The following is a 17,478-nucleotide window of genomic DNA, read 5'->3' as shown; positions in this document are numbered from 1 at the left end:
CAATTTTGAAATCTTTATTTAAAATATTTAAAAATATATTATATCAGCCAGCGCGAGGCACATTCCGTTCATAATCCTAGTGAAACCCAACGAATTTGACAGATATTGAAACCTGTCCGTTTCTTTGCAGTCGAACTACTGGTAGTTATGTCTATTGTGCAGTTGGTTTACCTAAATAAAGAATTGTTTCTTATAGAAAACCAGCACAGCTTTATAATTATTAGCTGTCATTTATTTTTTATTTGGCCAAAATCTAAAAGTTGTTACGACTCGACTTTATTACGTCACGTCACATATAATTAGGAACTTAAATCGTTATCTTGTTTAAAAGTTACAATGATATATTAATTTATTTCTCATCTCTGTTTCAGGTATGTTTGGGGAATTTGAAGGCACATTTTTTGTGATCGAGTGCGGCGAAACAGGTATTTATATGCGCAAATGCGAGGCAAAACAAAAATGTGTCTGAGGAAATCCTTAAATAAAGGTAAATAAGATCGGCTTAGCGCGGCCATCTTAAAGTACTGCGGGGTAAAATGGTCACATTTAGCAATTCCTCTCAATCAATTCAGCAATTGAATTGTCAAAACTGTGAAAATGACAAATGTCAAATCAGTACAAAAATTAATTGCAAGCAGAGTTGCATTTTACGATTTTAGAAAAATGAATCATATTATGATTCATATCATAATTCTTCAAAGCGACCATTAGCCCCGCTGGAAGCCAATGCTGATGAATTATAATTGTACGTAACACAAAGCTATTTTTAACCGACTTCCATAAAACGAGGAGGTTATATATTCGGCTGTGGATATTTTTCCTGACAAATACATACTATCTATTATACAATATTGTTTATGCTATGACACTGATAACGAGTATTGTAACGCGGAAGTTGTCTCTATCATAGTGCGTCAATAAGCGTATGACACAAATCATTGTTTTTCGTTAATTCATTAATTTTAAGTTAAGCAATTATCTATTTTAGTCCATAATAATTGTTGTCACGGTGTGTCGGGGCATCGCCAAGTAAACTACAACCTACAACCGCCATTTTTATCTAAAATCAAACACTTACACCTCGACAACAATTATGGACTAAAATATTACTTCACACTTAGGAATTATTTGAATTACTTAAAGTCAGTAAATGTTATTTCATTATAATTTTAAAGTTGTTTGGCGGGGGTTTTTTTAATTTCTTAATTTAATTTTTCTGCTCAACTCTGCATTCTGCAAGAGTGATGACTGTAATCAAACCTTGAAGTTATCTGATTCGTTCTGCAATCTGTAATGTAATATTTGCGTTAATCCACGTGTAGCGAAAACGTGTGACGAGAAAAGTTTAGTTCGCGAACAATCTGCAATTGGTTAAACGTCCGTGACGGGCGTGAGATTCGACTATACCACAGAATATAATATATTACTTGTACCAAACTATACTTTAAATGTTTTCAGCACAAATCTATGTAAGTAATATGACGACCTCTGTGGCTCAGTGGGTGGGCTGTCGGTAGCTCAAGCCGGTGGTCGCGGGTTCGAATCCCGCCGACGGAACAAAAAGTTTTTAAAGTTCCTGGGTCATGGATGCGTATTAAATATGTGTATCATATAATAAAAATCTTAAATATATGTATAGTATAAAAGTATTAAATATATTTCCGTTGTCTGGTACCCGTAACACAAGTCCTTCAGGTAAAGTACCACGGGGCCAGACTGACGTGGTGTGAAGCGTCCATAGATAAAAAAAAAAATGACGTTCTACGCGGCTCCTCTCGCGAAAATAAGGAATTTCGCGGCCCGCGGGAGTCATACATTTTCCCAAACTAAAAGTAGCCCATCCCCATGGTTCTCTCTACTCTATATCTGTGACAAATTATGTACATAAAAATCAGTCCAGTACGTGAGATTAGCGCTTTCAAACAAACAAAGAGTATAATTAGTATAGATAAGCAAATTATTGAAGGTCGAAAAGATATAAAAAGAAACTTTGACAATCTTTAAGGAATGCAGCCTTCTCGACTCTCTGGATCTTTTTAAATTCTTTATCACAATTATGATTATATTTTTTAGTTCAACGATCTTATTACATTATCCTTTTGCCATCTTTGCTATAGGCTTCAGTAAATATTGGTAAAACGTGTTTGTATGATAAGCAATGGGCTGTAACACCTGGCCTTGAACACTCCCAAGGCACTAATTCCTGGATTCAACAAGAAACTATCCGAATTAGTGCTCACCTTGGGTAGGAACCAATCCAAAACCAAACTGGGCACTGCAAGCTCAACAAACACCTAAACAGAATGGGTATTTGTAGCATAATGACTTACAGATTCTGTGAGGAGGAGGATGAGACACCTATTCACCTTCGCCTCGACTGTCCTGCTCTACTACAGAGCAGGAACAGGCACCTTGATCGCCACGAATACTCATCCACAGAGGAAATTCGTGGCACCAACCCCAAGTCCCCAACCATATCGTTCAATTTATGAGCAGCATTGGGTTGGGGACGATGCTCTAGTGTGAAGGAGTCACAATAGATCCTCATGGGTCGCAGTGACGTAAGGGCTACAGCGACCTGCCTTCTTTAAAAAAAATGAAATAAATAACGTGTTTGCGTTGTCATAATATTTTTAGCAACATCGATTTACTAATTACTTGTTAATTGTAATTTTTAAGTGAATTTTAAATTACTAGATGACGCGCGTCCGTAACTCCGTTGCGCCGGAATACGTTTATCGCGGCGTACATCTGGGATGAAAAGTATCCTATGTCCTTTCCCCGGACTCAAAGTATACCCATGTACCAAATTTTATCAAAAGCGGTTCAGCGGTTTGGGCGTGAAGAGGTAAAAGACAGACAGACACACTTTCGCATTCGTAGTAGTGACGTGGCCTGTCCTATGGGGCTACGCACTAGCAGATAATTCTTTCGTACACAGACTACAAAGTAATGCACTACTGCTGGTAGCCGATCCTTTAGGTGGCCTATTCTCTGGCGCCGGAGCAGATAACCTCACAATTAGTGAACGCGCCCTCCGCCCTTGACACGGTGGCGTTGTCTGCAATATGTATTGATTGGTAACAAGTTTTCGACACAATATTTTCCACACAATGTGGGAAACCTTAATGCGAGTACACAGGGTGTAACAAAGCTACGTGATAAATAATAATACTTTAGGGTCCCATAAAGTTAATATACCTAGCGGAATAGAGCAACAATCACGAGCTGTCAAACGTAACCGAAATTGGTTTCATCTGTGTGAAAAATGTGTGTACGTATACTTTATTATATTACACAAACATGATTGAACATGAATTCTATGAGATTAAATTGTCAACGTGCGGCACGTGCCGACTGGACGTCAAAAAAAGAGCACTGCTGCTGTCATGTATCACACGTCTCATTTTACCACGCAGTATCAGATGCACTGATAGTGTCATCTCGCTTGTTCAGGCCTTTGTTTCTCTATTCCGCTAGGTATATTAACTTTATGATAGGTCCCCTATACAGGGTGTAACAAAAAGAAGTGATATTATACTTTAGGGCGTGTACGTGTTCCTTGTAGAGTTAACAATAAAGTCTTAAGTATCAATTTTCTCGCGTTAGAGAAGAGGCTTTAGAGATCCACTGGTAATGACTAATGTCTTACTAGCGTAATGATTATGAAGTTCTCCGTTCAGTGGTGAATTCGGTCGGGAAGGGTTAAGTTCAATAGCATGAAAAAAAGCTACTAAAACATTGTAGGGCACTTTTCAGTTTTCTATTGTAGAAATCTCATTATTCTGCCAGGCCCTGGACTTTCACGTGTCTATACCGCGTGTTTGTGAGAATTCCTGTCGACTCGTTTTTTTCGTCGACTTTTCCACATGGAACGGTGTTAATGGTCGCCATATATATGCGTCTGGCCTTATGTAACTAAACTCGGCTAAAACTATTTAGCTTAAACCATTTGCAGTGGCTTTTCACCAAGTCATTCGCAGTTCTGCACTTTAATTCTAAAACAAGACATTGTTTTCATAGTACATAATATTATAGTATAGTATATGTGTGCGCAAGTGACTAAATAAGTTTAGTATGGCACCATGGCAACGTCCATCGCTATCCCGTCGAACAAACAATGCGTTCTACAAATTGTTTTTCTCTACGTGAGACTGGTGTCGCGTGACTTGTGAACAGCAAATAAATATAATAATTATTATTGTATTTATATAATAGTAATTATATTATAATTATGACTTCATCTCGATTCTCGACTATAATACTCGTTCGAGTCTGACTTCCTCATTGTTACAAAACAACGAGAATGCCCGATGAATGAACTCATTACCAGTGAATACCACGTGTAAGTTCAGTGATGACAATAATAAATAAATAAAATATTATGTTTTTATTGAAAATAGGTATTATAAATACTCAGTCGGGACTACGGTGCCTACCACTGCACCGGTTCGGGAACTAGCCCGGCGAGAAGAACCGGATGGAGGCTTAAGATTATGAAAACTACACTGTTAGCCAGGGCCGGATTTATATTTTGTATGAGTATAGGTAGTTGTACTATTATCTATTCTGTGGTATAGGCCACTTTAATTTTGCCGGCATACGAAATCTGCCGCTGCCCTAGGACGCTAGGAGGCCATGGCCTATACTGCCTATACATAAATCCAGGGCTGTTGTTAGCTGGTGTTCGTACGAATGTTTTCTTGGTCGAAGATGGCTGAAGATGGCTTCGGTTGGTAGTTTGTACTTGAAGTGTACACGCAGAGCAGCGGTCGGCAAAATTTGGTTGGCAAGGTCCACTTTTGGTTGGCAGGTGACAACTGGCAAAGTAAAGTTGTCTCTCACTGATTCAAACTGGCGCGCCTTGTTCTTAATGTCTATCTCCGGGATATGATTAACCACTAGCTCAGTGGTTAATCATCTTACATTAACTTAGCCACTAGGCTAATCATAAAGTCATTGAACGGGATTTCCGCGTCCAGCTCCTATTACTCTACGTCAGCGGCAAACGTAAGTTTTGATAATCTTTATATCCATACTAATATTATTAATACGAAAGTGTGTCTGTCTGTTACCTCTTTACGCTCAAACCGCTGAATCGATTTAGTACTTTGAGTCTCGGGAATGGACTTAGGATACTTTTTATCCCGAAAAAATGTAGGGTTCCCACGCGATAAGCAAACTTTGGCGCAATGGAATTGCGGGTGTCATATCTAGTGCTGAAATAGTTTTAAGATTAGAAAGTTCAGACTGCATATAAATGGACCAACTATCTAGGATGTTTGGTAAAGTCGGTCTTATGTACGTCGTGATATAACAGCTAGCGTATGTAACGTTTGGCGTTAGGTTCTAGACTTGTAGGTATCTAGGTAGACATTCTAGCATTCTAGGTTCAGCTAACCCGGTGGCCCGGTGGACCACTTGGTTTTTGTACCGCGTTTATTCGGGTCACCGGTACAGCGGTTTTCATCCGAGTAGTTGCATGTAAACAGAATGTTCTTGAGAGAAATTCCTAGTTGGGACTTGGGAATAGTAGGGAGAATTCCAATCCACCACATTGGAATGCTTGCTGAAATTTATATTTTTATGAATCTGATGTAAGCTAGTTTGATACCTAGATAGGTAAATTGGGAATAGGGTTGCCATCACCCAAATTCCCTTCGCCGGTCAGGCATGACAAAATTCCCGGACATTTGGCCGAAATGTGGTTATTTCCCCGGACACCTCTTTTAAACAGTATTTACGATAACGTCTTGCCAATTTTTGCTTTTCCAACAAGAATTTGTAAAAATCTGACTAACTCAAGTCCGTGCAAGAAACCGTGTGTATGCTTAGCGAGTTTTTATCTTTCGTTTATTGCTGCATGACTTAAAAGTTAAAAAACCCGGACACTTTTCAAAAACCCGGCCGGACGCATCCCGGACGACCTTCAAACTAGGACAAATCCGGGGAAACCCGGACGGATGGCAACCCTAATTGGGAACCACTACCATGTGACATTATAAGTTATAACTTACAACCTTTTCAAAACCTGTTCATAAGTGACTTATTTGGCTTGGCATCTGTAGAAAGACTCAAGATCTTTCAACAGATTTCAAGCCTAATAAATAATAATCATAATTCTTTGAACCTATTAAAGGGACACGGAACCCTTTATTTCGGCCTCTACGGCTTCTCGCACATTGTGACGAGGCGCAGGGAGGCGTTGTCATCTTCTATGACCCATCGCGTACACGATCAAAAGTTGTATGATAAATGCCACCCCTCCGCTTCGCTTCCTCACAATTTGCGCGCAACTATATTAATAACAAAATTCCCCGATCATCATGCCAGCCCTGTTACGCCCCAGATAATATTATGTACGTAACGTACGTAACGCGTTCTATTTGTCTGGCGTCGAGTGTAAAGTTTACTGGGTGATAGAAAATGGGATGTTTGTTTAGCGGGCGTGTCATTGACTCTGATAGAGGAAGTGGAGCGGCCAGATAGTGACACAACCGTTGCACAACCGCCAAATGCGCACGCGCAGCCCGGGTGACGGTTGCACACGAGTTCCGAAATACAACCCAGTGTAAGGCTGCGTTTCCACCAGAGATGTGTGTGTTGCGAGTATTGTGTTTTTGAGAACCAATAGAATCGCTTCATTGTCGTGAGCTTACCTTAACATCGCTTAGGGCGGCGATGCTATTGGATCTCAAAAACACATTCCTCGCAACACATCTCTGGTGGAAACGCAGCCTTATGGACGGTGCTAGAAAGTACTCAAGAGATACATCGCCATAATGTAGTCTGCTTAGTCGAAACTCAAAACACATTCGCCAGTTTCGATAGCGAAGTTAGATGTCAAAATATATACATGGGGTTTGACATAACTTTCGCATGCGCCATAACTGCACTTGCGCTGCGTTGTGGCGCTTGAGATGTTCATATAATACGTCAATGCACCGAATTTTAGAACGGATCAACAGTGTGGCGTTAATTGTAGACGTCATGAGTACTGGCCTGAATTTCAGAACCTACACTCGAGTAGACATCGCGTCCGCGTCATTGATAGTTTGTTAAATTCGTTTAGATTTTGTAAACACCAGTTTGTTGTTGTTGTTGTTTCTTTATTATAATTTTGGGTAAAAAAATAGCAATTAAGGCCCGATTTGACCAAACTTGAAGTTATACGAGTATAACTATCATGAGAATAATTTTACTCCTTTAATTTACTCTAGGGTATTATCGTTTGCATTTTACCAAGTTACTCAAAGAGTATGAAATAAAATGTCAATTGCAGTTCACAATGACACCGACCGTGACAGTTGAACCCTGTTGTGCAACTATTCTCAGTTTAATATTTACTCCACCAAAATAGCCCGTGTAAATATTTACTCCCGTGTAATTACCTCATTCTTGGATTAGAAGTTGGAAAAAAGCAAAACCAGCTTACTCTTAGATTAGGAGACAGTTATACTCGAGTAAAATTTTATTCCAGTTTGGTCGAATCCGCCCTTAGTTGGTTAATTAGTAACTACTAACTAGTTATTTATCCTACAATGCATCTACCACGGTATACAATGTACAATTAGATCGCACTGTGGGCATTTTCCTTAACGCCATGTTGCCTGTTGACGATTTTGTTGACAAGCGATGGTGAATGGACATCTGATATGTGCAGGCCGTCACGTAGGGCGTAGGTTTGCGTCACGGAATTGTTTGAGGATATCAGTCGCTGTCATACCTTGATGCTGCCCGCATGTCATGTAGCAAAAACATGACTTGTTTGGGATGGCTTCTATCATCTATGTTACTAATTGTTTATTATTTAATTAATATTATAAATGCGAAAGTGTATCTGTCTGTCTGTTAACTCTTCACGCCCAAACCGCTGAACCGATTTTGCTGAAATCTGATATGGATATATTTTTATAGAGTCCCGGGAAAGGACATAGGATACTTTCTATCCCGGAAAATGTACGTTGCGCGATAAATGAATTTTGGCGTAACGGAGTTGCGGGCGTCATCTTGTTTATCACGAATGATCATATTATCAAATATCATAAATAAATAAATCATAGTAGCAAATGTCTTGGGTTTTGCTTCTACAGGGCGACTGGAAATTAGTGGCGGAGCCGTTAAGGGGAGGTAGTCTAGGGTTATTCTGACAGATATCACTATGAGACCTACTGTGCTTACTTAACCCTTTCCAAAATATTCCTACTTAAGGAGTGTAACCAAAAAATCGTACTAAAAATTTTCAAATAGTAATAAATCCTAAAAAAAATTATTTTTGCCTACTTTTTTTTTTTTGTTTTGCAACAAAGATATTCCAAATAAGTAATTTTAATTGTTAGAACTTCGTAATTTTCATTATTTTTTGCAAAAATTGCTAAACAAAAACGGAAAATGTAAAAAACAAATCTTTGATGGCTGAAAAAACATCAATTTACTTAAAAAAGTCACCCATTATTATTACGTACAAAATAATTAAAAAACTTCTACGTTTCGTTTCCTTTCAAATGAGATATTAAAATCCAAAATCGGTTGAGAAACCATCAAGATAAGACTGTTGTAACGCTTCAACTCCCAAGCGGCCACATGTGGCCCCGAGAACAATACATTTCCAAGAACCCACGAAATCCTAAAAAATGTGATTTTTGCTTACTTTTTTTTTTGTTTTGCAACAAAGATATTCTAAATAAGTAATATTAATTATTAAAACTTCGTAACTTTCATTATTTTATGCAAAAAATGCTAAATAAAAACGGAAAATGTAAAAAACGAATCTTTGATGGCTGAATAAACATCAATTTACTTTAAAATGTCACCCATTATTATTACGTATAAAATAATTAAGAAACTTCTGTTTCGTTCCCATTCAAATGAGATATTAAAATCCAAAATCGGCTAAGAAACCATCAAGATGAGACTGTTTAAACCCTTCGACGCCCTCGCGGAAGCCGGCTGCCGCGTAACAATTGAATATCTAATATTGTGTCTGGGATTCCTGCGATCGAAGTATTATAAAAAATAAAAATTAAATAAAAAAACCAAACTACTAAAGAATAACGGTGGTATGAATAAAAAAATCTTAGTGAACGTTTTAACAGCTTTCTAACTAAAATGTTCACTAAAGTTAAAAACCGTCTTATAACACTCCATATGAATAAACGCTTGCTAAGCCTTCGCTAAGTAAAATACCTTTAGATGACGTTTTATAAGAATTTTTTTTGGTAATGTTGGTAGTGTGTCAATTTATTGTATTCCACAGATTAAAAATTGTATTCAATGTGTCAAAACTAAAGAGTAAAGAAAAAATAAATGTACTTTATGGATTTTATAAATCATAGAGCAAAGTAGACTTTGACATTGGCAACTCACTAAGGCCGCCATAATAAAAGAAGAAGAAGAATAATGAAAAGAAGGAGAAGATGACTAAAAATACTATTTTATTCTGTTTTACTTTTGAGGCCTACAATTGGTGCATTTGACACAATGTATCTAAGGGTCTATACAGACGGACCGCATTTCAACTGCAATCCAACCGTGTGAACTGCATACCGACTGCATCCAAACTGCACTGCTGGAGAGCGGACCGTGCGGGCGGGTAGGATGGTGCAGTTTAGATGCAGTCAGTATGCAGTTCACACGACTGCACGCCAACTGCAAGTCTGCAACTGAACTGCAATCCGACTGCGCGTTTGGTTTGCAGTTCTATTGTAGGGTCTACACAGATGGACCGCATTTCAACTGCAATCCAACCGCAAATTGCAGTTCAAGTGCAGTTTGAATACAGTTGACACGACTGCAATAGAACTGCAAACCAAACGCGCAGTCGGATTGCAGTTCAGTTGCAGTTGGCGTGCAGTCGTGTAAACTGTATGGTTTGCAGTTCTATTGCAGTCGAATTGCAATCGTGTCAACTGCATTCAAACTGCACTTGAACTGCAATTTGCGGTTGGATTGCAGTTGAAACGCGGTCCGTCTGTGTAGACCCGTAATCGTGTCAACTGGATTTAAACTGCACTTGAACTGCAATTTGCGGTTGGATTGCAGTTGAAATGCGGTCCGTCTGTAGAGACCCTTACTGATTCTTGAAATTGCAATAATGTCAGAAATCGCGATAATACTCGATATTGCGTCCATTTTCAGTCTCTTAAAATGGTCTTAAAGTAGGGCCGAGGCTTCACTAAAGTTTGCGAACTCCTATTTTACGTTTCGAGCCTAAACAACTGTTAGCAAACGTTTATTCATAACGATTATGCTTAAAATAGGTTTACAACAGGCCTATTAAACTTGCGCTATTCTTTGACAGCTGTCACCTTAAAACGGTGTTAGAGCACTGTTAGAGAACCTTTATTCATAATAAATTTTATAACAGGCTTTTAAAGCTTCTAAAAACCCACGCTAAGTTTTTATTCATACGACCGTAAGTTTATTGAAAAAAAACTGTTTATAATTCATTTTCAAAGTGCCCACCATTATTCCTAATACAAGCTCGTGCTCTTCTTACGACACCCGTTTTCACAACCCTTGAGTCTGTAAGTTCACTTTGAATTTCCTGCGCTGCGTTTATAATTCGGTTGCGCAAGTCTTCAATGTTTGGTACAGGGACGTCTGTGGCATAAACTAAAGATTTCATTCGACCCCAAACGAAGAAGTCCATAGGTGTGATGTCGGGGCTACGTGCCGGCCATGGTATTGGACCACCTCTACCTATCCATCGGTCGGGGAAATGTTGGTCTAGCCAACTTCTCACAGCTAGCCTGAAATGCGCAGGACAGCCATCATGCATGAATATCATGTTTTGCCTCGTTTCTAACGGCATGTCTTCCATTAATTCATGAAAAACATTCCTCAGAAAACTTTCATATTCAACCCCATTGAGGTTTTGCGGTAGGAAATGTGGTCCAATCAAGCGGTTATTAATTATTCCCATCCACACATTCAGATTAAACCTTCTCTGTGAACCTTTTTGCCTTTTTAGGTGTGGATTACCCATGACACGTACGCTCCAATAATGAGCGTTGTGATAATTTGTAATACCGTCCTTATCAAACTTGGACTCGTCAGTCCATAAAATTCTTTTAAGATAATTTCTATCTTCAACGTCCGCATTTAGTAAGAATCTGCAAAACTGCATCCTTCTGAAAGGATCTCCTTCTTCTATGGCCTGAACAGGTGTGTAATGGTAAGGATGGAGGTCATTTTCGTGTAGAGTGTACCACACCTTCCATTGAGAGCGTCCCATACGACGAGCTATCATTCTTGTAGACAGCGTAGGGTCTATTTGGAAATGATTTAAAATTTCCTCTTCGTCGTCCCCGACTTCCAGTCGAGGTCTACCTGCGTCACCTGAAAACGTAAAGGTTCTTTAATTAAGTGCAACTTGTGACAACTTGTGACATCAGTCATCACCCTTTAAAGTAAGTGCGAGAGAGGAAGTGATATCCGTTATCTTACTTGTATGATTTATGGCACCCATTTCTGTGAGTCTTTGCACTGACTAATTGTATGTACAGTAACATTAATTATTGTTTTGCAATCTCACAATTTAAAGGGCGACTTAATAAGAGTGATAGAGAAGGTTTATTTTTTATAGCTGGACAGATTATCGAAAGCACTAGAACAAAAAAATTCTACATTTTGTACGGAGAAATCTCTGGTTTGAACATGCTTTAATAATAATTTTCTCTTACCTTGGTATCTTACGACGGTTCCGCGCTCTCGCATCCGTCGGAATGTTCGGGAGAATACGCGGGCATCAGGCAGTCGACGATTAGGGAATATTTCGCCATATTCACGACGAGCTTGTTCAGCGTTTCCTCTAGCAGCTCCGTAATAAAATAGAATATCTGCGTATTCTTCGTTACTAAACGATGTTCTTTCTGCCATTATTGGTCCGATAAACAACAAAGTCAAATCCTAAGGAGTCACAGAAACCAGGGCGCAGTCCAAGTTGTCAGGAAGAAAATCAATTAATACAAAAGTCCAGGAAATCTGAGAGAAAGTAAGCACATCCGAACACAGTTAACTGTTAGAGCGGACTGAGACAGAGGGAGGCCGGAGGGGCATGCTCGACTCCTGACAGTCGACCGAGTCCTTTGTTCCGACCGAGCACTTCGGGCGGGTTCTACGGTTTTTTTTTTATTGACCATATCTTCATTGTTCTTTAACCGATTTTGGAATTTAATATCTCCTTTGAAAGGGAACAAAACATAGAAGTTTTTTTAATAATTTTGTACTTTGTACACAATAATAAAGAGTGACTGATGTTTTTTAGGCCATCAAAGATTTGTTTTTTACATTTTCCGTTTTTGTTTAGCATTTTTTGCATAAAATAATGAAAGTTACGAAGTTTTAATAATTAATATTACTTATTTAGAATATCTTTGTTGCAAAACAAAAAAAAAGTAAGCAAAAATCACATTTTTTAGGATTTCGTGGGTTCTTGGAAATGTATTGTTCTCGGGGCCACATGTGGCCGCTTGGGAGTTGAAGCGTTACAACAGTCTTATCTTGATGGTTTCTCAACCGATTTTGGATTTTAATATCTCATTTGAAAGGAAACGAAACGTAGAAGTTTTTTAATTATTTTGTACGTAATAATAATGGGTGACTTTTTTAAGTAAATTGATGTTTTTTCAGCCATCAAAGATTTGTTTTTTACATTTTCCGTTTTTGTTTAGCAATTTTTGCAAAAAATAATGAAAATTACGAAGTTCTAACAATTAAAATTACTTATTTGGAATATCTTTGTTGCAAAACAAAAAAAAAAAGTAGGCAAAAATAATTTTTTTTAGGATTTATTACTATTTGAAAATTTTTAGTACGATTTTTTGGTTACACTCCTTAAGTAGGAATATTTTGGAAAGGGTTAAGTAAGCACAGTAGGTCTCATAGTGATATCTGTCAGAATAACCCTAGACTACCTCCCCTTAACGGCTCCGCCACTAATTTCCAGTCGCCCTGTATATTAGTTTTATGTCGTTGGCATCATTTTCATTAATGAGGCTAAAGAAGTCGCATGTCACGTAGCAAATGTCTTGGGTTTTGCTTTTATGTTGCTAATGTGAAATGTCATTGTCATTATATCTCTATATTATTAATGACGCTAAAAAACTCGGACAGCAACATCTGCCAATGTTAGCTTCTGTTTTACCCGTTTGTTGCCAACGAATCATGATGTGAATAATGTAAGTAGCAACTTTATCACATATTATATCATAATTCATACATCCATGCTAAATGCAAGCAAAAAGTCACTTATTTTTTTATGAAATTAATCAGGAAACGAGCCACACAGCGATATAACCACTTCCCATGTAGGGTTGCCAGGCGTATAAAGCCGGACACGGTCAGACTTTTTCACAGAACAATAAAAACAGGGCTTTTTGCTTGTCCGGCCAAAATTAAGAGGAGTCCGGCTTTTGTAGAGCTTTGAATCGATAATTTCATATGAAAATCTAGTATTCTTAGAAGGTACATGTAAAATTGTTTTAATAAAACAGAAAATAACGAACATACTCCTACACTAAGAGTTCAGATTCTAAGTACTCGATACTCGATAGCAGGACTTTTTTGTACAAATGTCCGGCCAAGCTGGCTGCTTTGTCCGGCTTTTTGGTTAAGCGACCTGGCAACCCTATTCCCATGAAAACCCGTGTAACGCCACGTGCAACTTACACGTTTTACTTCTTTAGCCGAAGCCTAATCAATTAAAAGTTGATTGTCGAAATCGGAACTCGAATACTTTTGCAATTTAGCCTCATAAAAAGCTTTTCAACTCATATTTACGTCAATTTCCAAAGAAATTCTCCGAACCATAAAGTATTAATTGCTCCAAAGTCTTAACAAACACCCAGCTAAATGCCCTCGTTTTGTTGCGTGTGTGCGTAAACTAACATGATTCATTTGTTTTCGTCGGTCGGAGGACGTCACCGTGCGTTCACCTGATGATGATGAGCGGTCAAGGGGAGTTGTGCAACTGGGCCGGGAGATTGGCATCGGTGCGTGACTGGCGTTGATGCGCTGATGTATAGCTAGATGTGGGCCATTAAGAGCAGTGTTGCCACGACAAAGAAATATCCATGAAGGCTTCCAGCTTATGTATGGCGTAGATGTGGGCCGTTTGAAGCTGTTTCACCTCTGTGTTACTATGAGTTGGAAGACTCTATGAAGACCATAATTATACGGGAAATTTCCGACTGATCGCAAGCCGAATTCATTTGTCTCGTTTTATGCATTTCCGTTTTTTTTTTTCAGTTTCATTAGTAACAATTTCATATAGTAACCACCTTTTTTTTCGAAAGGGTCTATGCTACTGGTCTGGTTGAGTCCATGGTAGTTTAATCGTGGCTATAACTAATCTGTTGCTAGTTGGTTTGGAGATAAACAATGAGGGGGCCTGGCCCCCTCCCCTAGTCACAACTCACACGTGTGACATTCTAATCGGGCGATATTGGGGAGTAACCACCTGTGTCACGCATCTGGTGCGAACCATGGTAGGGTACCGTAGACTTTCGTGAAAGATTTATTTTGTAAACAATTTCAAGACTAAAACCTCAGGTCGTTGTCTGTCATTGAAATGTTCTTTTAATAAACCTATTGAGTATTGCTTGTGCAAACAACATTGTTGTCATCGCGTCTGCAATTGGCATCGGCTGCGGAACTGTCGCCTGTCACCCGCAGACTTACATAACGGTGATTGGTGAACAACAAAATGACATACGGATTTGCTGTAAATGGCAATGCACTAATTGCTAATTAGACGGTGTTAAGCATATTTTGTTTCCCACAAAAAAATACGTACCGAGTATTTTCTAACTAGTAGAAGTGATATAAGTCATAGAAAATTTAAAACAAGACTGCATTCATATCTCAACAAAAAAAATGTGGGTTAATACACAAACGCTTTACAGCGACCAATTAGTAGTCAATTGGAGGAGCTAGATAAATACGAACACTTTTGTACTATGTAAGTAATTATACTAAAATAATAAATATAGACAATGCTTAGTTAAATCTCATACGTCATGTACCTACTTCTGCTGAGCAACAGCCTGAACTTCTGTTGCTTTTCAAAAATAAGTTTAACTATACCATGATCCTGACCTTTAAAACCATATTTAATAGTCTCGCGTTTTGCCGAATATTGGCTATTAGCGTTTTTACATAACCTCAGTACTAAAATAGATGCACAAAGGTTGGGTAAACTTGGCGCTGGCGGTGACCTTGTGCTGCGCGGTGCGCCCAACTCAACTTACAATTATTAAGATATCCAATTTTTTATCTTTATTCTAATACTATATGGGGCTCACAATGGTTTTATCTTACGGGAACCGTACATTTTTCGGCAACATTATTGTTGAATGGAGAATTAGAATGATTCGTACAGGATACTCGTGGCACCAACTTCAACCACATCGTTCAATTTATGAGCAGCATTGGGTTGGGGACGATACTCTAGTGCGAAGGAGTCACAATAGATATCCTCATGGGTCGCAGTGCGTCAGGGCTACAACCACCTGCCTTCAGGACAAAAAAAAACTGGATACTTTCGAAGTTTATACCGATTAATGCAGCATTTTGATGAATTTATTATTTATTTTAACCTCAAGTCGTAACTCATTAATCTGCACTAAACTAAATAAACCTTTCACTTTCAGTTTTGGTGAAAGTGATGTATTGAGTAAATGAAATATAGTGCATAGAAAGCAGGAAAATGTGTTGAAGTGGTTAAAAAGAAAAGTCTTTAAAATAGGATAGAACAAGTTACAAGACTAACTGCCGCAGAGACAATTAATATTAATTACTCGTCACATTTAATTAAATGAAAATTTGGACATAATCCCTATACTTAAATTTAGTTATATAAAGAGTTTGACAGATATAATGTACGAAGATACTATTATGTCAAATTCTTAATTTAATTACTATAGGTCTACCAGAATCTGATGGCAAAAAGGGAGAAAATAAATTGACTCTAGCAATACCGGGGTAATTGGAATAAAACATTTTGATCCTTTTTTTTTTCTTATAGCGGCTGATTCTGAATATAAAAATTTATCCAATGATCAAGGATATTTTTTGAAAATCTGCTGTCAAAAATTGCCATCAGATTCTGGTAGACCTATACAAGTAATTATTAATATTCGTAAGTGCGTCAGCCAGTGTCCACATTTAGTCCATATGGATTCGATTAGTGGCTTTCGACCTCGCAATTTTCTCAACTAAAAGTTAAACCCCCTTACTAATAATTAATAAACGTTGTATAAGCTTTGAATAGTTATACAGTGTTTTTTTCCTGTCACACAAGTGACATTTTTAATTGGATTGATGAAGACAAAACACTGCATAACTATTCAAAGCTTATACAGCGTTTATTAGTAAGGGCGTTAGAGTTTAACTTTAATTAGGGTTAAGAATACTCGACTAAAATAACGTGTCACGTGTCTTTAAAGTTTAAACTACTACACGGCAAGGTCAGGCACGATTAGCGTCTTATCGCCGACCTGCTAACTAACTAGTTTGCTAATTGTTACAGTCATTTCACTTGCCGTCGTTTAAGAATCGAGATTACAGACTTTGATTTTTCTAAATTAGACCTTTATGCCGGATACGGTAATTAGTGATTATATCAGACTTTTTTATAAAATTAGGCGGCCAAAGAGCAAACGGGTCACCTGATGGAAAGGAACTACCGTCGCCCATGGACACTCGCAACATTAGAAGAGCTGCAGGTGCATTGCCGACCTTTTAAGAGAAAATACGCTCTCTTCTTGAAGGTTTGCAGGTCGTATTGGTCCGGAAATACTGCTGGTGACAGTTCATTCTAGAGTTTTACAGTGCGTGGCAGAAAGTAACACGAAAAACGCACGTTTGCCCCCTTATATTTTATATTAAAAAAAATAAGGAATTGAGATGTCAAAAGTGATGACGGCCCTTTCGACAGCAGCTGTGGTAGACGATGACCTTGGGGTCGGGTCAGTGGGTCATGCGTTCAGCACTTGTTTGACCCGTGACCTGTGACCCGTCACCCGGGGACACCTGGTCGTACTTGACCCTGCCACTTGCCACCAGCACCTGACGGCTGGCAGTCGCAATCTCGTATACATAAATGTGAAATTCCACGTGTTGAGAAATGAGAGGTCCGAAGGCTGATGTTTGATATTAAGGGCCAATCCACACGTACCACAACCACCACCGCGTCGCAACGACAAAATGCCGTCAAGCAGCAACTAATAACATCATTATGTTATTAGTATTTTGGTAAACATAAGTTTGGTTTTTATTAGTAGGTATAAAAATATATTAATTATTTCAAAATAATGGCACAACATGCAATGAGTTCGCAATAGTTGAATCCAAGGCGAGATCGCATACCGTTACAATTTGTATGAATTATTTATTATAATTACATGCAGTCTTTAAATATCTAAACCTGTTTCGATAATTTGCTTCGGCCGCGAATAGCTATTTGCTATTGCCTAT

At 38.4% G+C, this 17,478-nt stretch overlaps 1 protein-coding gene across 2 annotated transcripts in view; it reads left to right on the top strand.

Moving 5' to 3' along the window:
* Positions 1-17,478, top strand: part of LOC121732927 (amyloid protein-binding protein 2) — a 49,776-nt gene that overhangs the window by 21,564 nt on the left and 10,734 nt on the right. The gene's annotated exons all lie outside the window — the stretch shown is intronic.

Source organism: Aricia agestis, chromosome 13 (assembly GCF_905147365.1).
Source record: "Aricia agestis chromosome 13, ilAriAges1.1, whole genome shotgun sequence".
Taxonomy (NCBI): domain Eukaryota; kingdom Metazoa; phylum Arthropoda; class Insecta; order Lepidoptera; family Lycaenidae; genus Aricia; species Aricia agestis.
This window is presented reverse-complemented; position numbering and strand designations above follow the sequence as displayed.